This window comes from Grampus griseus (genome assembly GCF_964374135.1).
Source record: "Grampus griseus genome assembly, chromosome: 20".
Lineage (NCBI taxonomy): Eukaryota > Metazoa > Chordata > Mammalia > Artiodactyla > Delphinidae > Grampus > Grampus griseus.
In genome coordinates, this window is record NC_139014.1 from 20,039,479 (window position 1) to 20,046,274 (window position 6,796).

General features: G+C 47.5%; 1 pseudogene across 1 annotated transcript; it reads left to right on the forward strand.

The window, feature by feature from the left end:
- Positions 1-2,712: 2,712 nt before the first annotated feature.
- LOC309837871 (keratin, type I cuticular Ha3-I-like) lies at positions 2,713-6,300 on the forward strand (annotated as a pseudogene). Its single transcript has 4 exons — positions 2,713-3,060; positions 4,302-4,383; positions 4,876-5,077; positions 6,247-6,300. The product of its transcript is annotated as a keratin, type I cuticular Ha3-I-like (transcript).
- The last annotated feature ends 496 nt before the right edge of the window (positions 6,301-6,796 follow it).

Sequence of the window (6,796 nt, forward strand, 5' to 3'; positions counted from 1 at the left end):
TCCTTTCTTTCACTTGGAACATATTCTTTATCTCCTCACTTTACTTAATTCTCTGTGTTTGTTTCTACACATGAGGTAGACCATCTATGTCTCCCTGTCTTGAAGGAGTGGCTTTGTGTAGAAGGTGTTTTGTGGGGCCCAGCAGTGGGGTCCCAGTTGGTTACCAGAGGCAGGTGCTCCAGGGCTGTGTAATCTGTGTGTGTCTGTGGCTGGGTCACTATTGCTGTAGGCACACTAGTGTGGGGGCTTGTCACCAGTGCAGCTGGCTGTAAGACCCAGCTGCAATAGTTGCAGGCAGTCTGATGTGTGGGGCTGGGCCCTGGGCAAGAACCACTTTGGAGGGATGCTGGTGCTGGCTGAGGTTGTCTGCTTCTCCTCTATGATCATCTGTTACTCCCTGGCTCATACCATCCTTACTAAGCTTTTTCCAATTCCTCTAATGCAGAACTTCCCAACTTATTGAGGTGAATGGGCTAGAGGGAGTCATGGTACTGATGCTCTGAGTCCTCAGAATAGTTGGCCAAGGCAGTCCAGTCACTTTTCCCCAGTGAGCCACAAAAATATCATTTTCTGTTTAAGCTGTTTGTGAAAAATGGGAAATATGGCCAAATGCAATGTGCTCGCTCACTTCTGGCCCTCATGTTTGCCCCAACTCTACCCAGAACAATCTCCTTCCTCTTCACTTAGTTTCAGCTCTCAGCAATATCATCAATTCCTCCAGAAAGCCTTCCTTGACCTCTGCTAAGTCTGGTTAGATCTCCGGCTGCACGTTCTTCCAGCAGCTGGGGCTTCCCCCCATGACAGATGTATCATCCACCTGGCTGGTGTGCATTCTCCACTAGGTTGTAGGTTTGCCTCTCTTGCTCATTGTTGCATCCCCAGTGCCTAGCTCTGTGTCTGGCATATAGGACGGACTCAGTAAATGTTTGTTAAAGGAAGTGAGCTAACTCATCCTTGATGTGCAAAACAGTGCTTTCTCCTGCTCTCTGTGTTTCTGTGAATGGTAAAGTTTTCTCCTGAATTCTTATGCTTGCCAAATTTTGGTTTCATTCTTGACCCTCTCTCAGATTGCTGATTAAAAAAAAATGTTTCTTTGAAAATGGTTCTTACACCAGTTTCTTCTTTTACACTTCCCCTACAGATACCTAAACTCGATTCTTTATTACTGCGGACCCAGACTATTACAATAACCTTGCCGCTCCTCTGCTTCCAGCCTTATCTTCATTTTGCTAAAACAGATAAATGTTTGCTAAAATGTTGCCCTCCAGGGAAGTCTAAGCTCCTTAGCTTTGTCATTGAAGACCTCTGCCATATGGTCACAACCTCCCCATCCAGCTCTATTTTCCACCACTTCCCTTCACTCTCTCCCCTCCCAGTTACCTAGTCGTACTCGACCATGCCTTGGGCTTTCCTGCACCGTTCTGTGTGCACATGATTCTTCCACCTGCAGTATCTGCTTTTCTCCTCTCTGCTTCTTAGAAGCCTCCCCGTCCCGGCACAAATCTATCCCTGTGAACTTCCAGTTCTGGCTGTGCTCTCTCTCCCCATTTTTTCAACTTCTCCCTTATCATCTCTTGCCTCATATTATTATACAATGCTCATTCCTTCATCCACCCAACAAATGTCCATTGGGTCCCTATTGTGTACCATGTGCCTAGAGCAGAGGATTCAAAGATGAACTAGACCATGTCTTTGCTTCTGGGAACTCAAATACACAGAGAGATATGCATATAAGTCATGCAATGTTATGCTCAAAGTGAAATGAAAGCTAAGACAGGAGGGAGAGATGACTTGTCAGAAGAAGTTAGGGAAGGAGTTAGTTCATTAATTTAAGCAGCATGGTATGATGGAAAGAACAGAGATCTGTGTTGAAATCCTGGATTCACAACACATTAACCCCTACTCTCTATGCCTCTGTTTGCCTGTCTGTAAAATGGCAATATTATCATGTACCTCGAAAGGTCATGGTGAGATGTGAATAAGATCGTGTTTGTGAAGAGTGTCTAGTACCAACTTGGGCTTGTACAGGTGCTCAACAAGTGTGAGCTCCTTCTGACCACAGCCCTGATCCTACCTTCCATATTCCTCACGGTGCCCTATACAAACCATGATCCTGGTGACTATCTGCTGTTTCGTTGATTGACATTATTATGGATATGATGACGCCTGTCATATCAGGTAACAGGGCCACTGGGAACCAGGCTATTTTAATGGTCCTAGAGGGGATCTATTCTTCTTTCTGAGAACCATGAATTTGGAATTTGACCAAGGGAGTGATACATGGGCAAGGGCTATACTTTTCCATATCAGCAAGAAGAATCAGGGCTGTCAAGCCAGGAAGCGAAGAAGCCATAGCGTTCCTGGACCTACCACACCCCACAAATGAAGGCCAGGGCTTTCACGAGTCCAGCCCTTTGAAACCACACCATAAAGCTCTTACTTCACTGATGCACAGCATGGAAGAGGAGTTCTGACTTATCAAGAAGCCCAACTAAAGTCTTTTATGAGATGAGGGACTCTTCTGAGGAAACATAACACGCCAAGGGGAAAGGCTTTTGACAACCCAATGAGTAAGAAAAAAGGGCTGTCTTCCACATCCATACCCTCTGCAGAGGGGCTATAAATGCTCCCAAGAGGAAGGAGACCCACAGCTCTGTGGCTTGGACAACTTGGACTCTGTCTTCCGCCGGTCACCTCACTCCCTCCATCACCATGCCTTACAGCTGCTCCCTGCCCAGCCTGAGCTGCAGCTCCAGTTGCTTCTCCCGGCCCTGCGTGCCCCGCAGCTGCCACGGCTCCACCCTGCCCGGGTCCTGCAACATCCCCGCCAACGTGGGCAACAGCGGCTGCTTCTGTGAGGGCTCCTTCAACGGCAACGAGAAGGAGACCATGCAGTTCCTGAACAGCCAGCTGGCCAACTACCAGGAGAAGGTGCGCCAGCTGGAGCGGGACAACGCAGAGCTGGAGAGCCGCATCTGGGAGCAGAGCCAGTAACAAGATCCCCTTGTGTGCCCCGACTACCAGTCCCGCTTCCGGACCATCGAGGATCTCCAGCAGAAGGTGAGGGGGTGGGCACCCCACTACCTCCAGCAGGAAGTTGTAGGGAGGGAATTCGAGATATGATTAAGAAACAATATAAGCTCTCGGTGTGATTGAAACACATGGGTTAAAGTCTTGCTTTTCCATTCTGTTTTCTTGAGGGCTGGTCTTATTCTGGTTCCAGGACTGTTAAATCTGAGTATTTGCATAGTGTTAGTCTGTGTGGAGGTAGCAGCACTTTGCATAAATAAACTGTAATTAAAAGCCGCCTCCGGGGCTTCCCTGGTGGCGCAGTGGTTGAGAGTCCGCCTGCCGATGCAGGGGACACGGGTTCGTGCCCCGGTCCGGGAAGATCCCACATGCCGCGGAGCGGCTGGGCCCGTGAGCCATGGCTGCCGAGTCTGCGCGTCCGGAGCCTGTGCTCCGCAACGGGAGAGGCCACAACAGTGAGAGGCCCGCGTACCGCAAAAAAAAAAAAAAAAAAAAAAAGCTGCCTCCGAATGCTTCCGTGCATTTGCCAAGACTCTGGAACTATTATCCTGAGGTAAGAGAAGAGACTGAGCCCAAGAAGGAAGCTAAGAAAGTGAAATTTTTGTACGAATTGGACCAATTTCTCTCTCTCTTACCTGGGCTTTTGACTGCTCTGACTTCTTGTTGCTGTCCTCTTCTGGGTACCTAATTATCTTTTCATCGTCTTGACCTAGAGGCTTCTGGGCTTCTCATGGTGCACAGTGTCCAGTGAGGGCATAGAAGAGTTGGCTGAAATCAGAGAGTGGAAGCTACCTAGAAGAACATAGGACCAACCCATCCAGGATGGATGGGAGGGCGTGGCTCCATCCATGACTCTGCCCCCTCCAATTGCTAGTTGACATATTTATCTTCTCCACTAAATTGGAAGTTTTTTGTGGGCAGGATCTAGTGCTTACTCATTTTTGTATCTTCAGCTCCTGCTACCATGCCAGACATACAGTAGGTTTTTAAAGAGAAATGTTAGTTATTATCAGCTTCTCAGTATTGCTTATTAGGAAAGAAAAGGAAAAATTGTGTATCTATTGACACTTTTCTTGCATATGTCAGTGTTCTTTTTTCCCCCTAGTTTGATTTCTTAAATATTTATTGAGCAACTATTGCACATGGACAGCATTTAATAATCTTATATAAGATCCACTGTGATTTCTCATTCTGTTCCTTCCAAGTAAGTGAATTAGTAGGGATTGGCTAAAAATAACCAAGCTTATTCTAGAATGTTTTGGGTCTTCTAGATCCTGTGCAGCGGTCTGACAACGCCAGGCTGGTGGTGCAGACTGACAACGCCAAGCTGGCCTCAGATGACTTTAGGACCAAGTGAATGGGTAAGGGGGCTGTTGTCTTCCCTCTTTCCTCTCCTTCCCCTTAGCCTGTCCTCTGTACCAACAAACATTGACAAAGTTTTCCCTAGACGGTTTCCCTAAGATCGACAGAGCCATTGCTAACCAGAGCTCAGAGAACCCTTCTCCAGAGTCAGACTCTGCCTGCTTTTCCTTTCCAGAGGACATCTCCGAATCCCATCCAGTGTAGAAGTCGTGTTCCCCTGATGCTCCGCTATGCACAGAGTCCAATCAGGAGAATGGAGGAAGTGTTTTAATTTTGGAAATCTCACGGTTTATGTGCTTTTATCCCATTAAATCCACTGGCTCTTCATTTATTAAAAAATAATTACCAGTGCCTTTTCCTCCAGGAGCTGTGGTAGCACGTTGGAAACCTATATGAACGAGATGGCTGTAAAAACCACAAGCCCCAACTCCCAGTTGTCTGACAAACTAAACCAGGCCTGCCTCTGATGCTCCTGTATCACAGGTATGAGACAGAGGTGTCCTTGAGGCAGCTGGTGGAGGCAGATCTGAAGAGTCTGAGCAGGATCCTGGATGAGCCGACCCTGTGCAAGTCTGACCTGGAGGCCCAGGTGGAGTCCCTGAAGGAGGAGCTGATCTGCCTCAAGTAGAACCATGAGCAGGTGAAGTTCTCCAACAGGATCGAACTTGCCAAAGCCTGTTTCCAGGTGCCAAGGGGTGTGGGAGAGGCTCAACCAGCTGAGGAATCTGTTCTCCAAACAAAAAGGGATTTGTAGAGAATGAGTAATCTGTGATAGGAGACGAGGATTTTTCTGCCAGTGGCAGGAATGAGGGTGAAGGAGGTTGGCAAGCCCAGTAATGAGGAAAGGTCAACAGCCAGGCGGTGCCCACAGCCGCTTCCTCTCCCAGGCTGGAGCACACGGGCCTGCACAGATCTTTTATTCCAATTCTCCGTTTAGTAACAGGAGAAGCCAGCAGGACCACCCTGCAGAGAGGGCTGAGCTGGAAACACAACCCAACTCTCCCTTTTCTGGTCCGGAGCTCTTTCTGCTGTTCAGTGTTGCCTGGAGGAAACACTGTAAAGTGCTCACATCATTGCTAGATTAGTTGCACAATAAAGAAGACAGATATTTTGTGCAAACCTTAATGCCAGAACAATGTAAATGGTGATAGTTAATATTAATTGAATGCTTACTGTGTGCCAAATGCTGTGCTAAGTGCTTTAGAACTTCATCTTACAGATGAAGCACTTGAGGCTTCTAGAAGCTTCTAGAAGCTTTCTAGTAAGTGGTAGACAAGAAACCCAATTCAAATCTGTCTGACATCCACCTAAGCCCAAGCAGCTAAGCTGTGTTGGGTGTGTGAAGAGATTAGCTGATAGTTACCTCCTTTATCAATAGCTAAACTAGTGAAATCAGCAAATCACCAGTTAAGTCTATTCTATCCCAGGCTGGCAGATTTTGAAGTAAACATTCTTTGTTTCCTCTTTAGCTGCGCTCTATCCTTCTTATTACGCATGGCTAAGAAGCAAACCATAGTCTATATGGTATACTAACAAGAACACTGGATTGGGTGTTTGGGCTCCGGAGTTTAAATCAAGGTCTATTGCATCTCGGCTCTGAGTCCAAATCCCTGCACCTCTTTAAGTGAGGAGTGGTATACTGAGTACAAAGGTGGAAGGAGGTCATGGACTTGAAAGCACTCTGTAAAGTGGAATGTTCAGGTTAGTCATTGAATACAGAAGCCAGTTAATGAGAGGATCAGAGAGAATCGAACTTTCGAAAGCTTAAGAATAAGCACAAGTTGAATTGCACTCTCTCAGAGGAGAGCATTAGGATCCTTTGTGATACTTTGAATTGTCCCCTTCCTCCATCAGGAAGCCAACTCCCTGCGGAGGCAGCTTGGAGACCGCCTCAACGAGGAGGGCTGACATGAGAGGAGGAACCATAGGGACTGGAATGTGATGGAGAGTCTTGGGGTGAGCGATGAAAGGATTATTGTCTATGGGGAAATGTGGGGAGACATGAGGGGAAGGGATGTGGGCCCACCTAGGTGGTCTGCCCCCTTTCTCCTCCTGGATGCACGTTTTAACCTCTTGTCTCTTATAGGCACCTGCATGAGCTCCCTTTTGAGGTTAGTTTTATGTGGGTGGCTCTGAGAAGGAGTCACTCACAGGATGGATTATCAAGAGGCTCAAGGGAGGGCCTTGAGCAGAGGCAAGCTGGAAACACCCAGGACCTACACTCGGGTAAGAAGATGCAGGACATCCGCCCTGTGGGAATTGCTGTTCACTCTGGGAAGTCCTATAGCTGCTAAAACCCAGAAGTCTGGCTCCCTTGTCCTGGAGGGGGTGTTACCAGAATTCCTCTCAGGAGACTTCTTTTTTCATCCAGGTCCTTCACTATTTCTAGAAGCCCATATTGTGT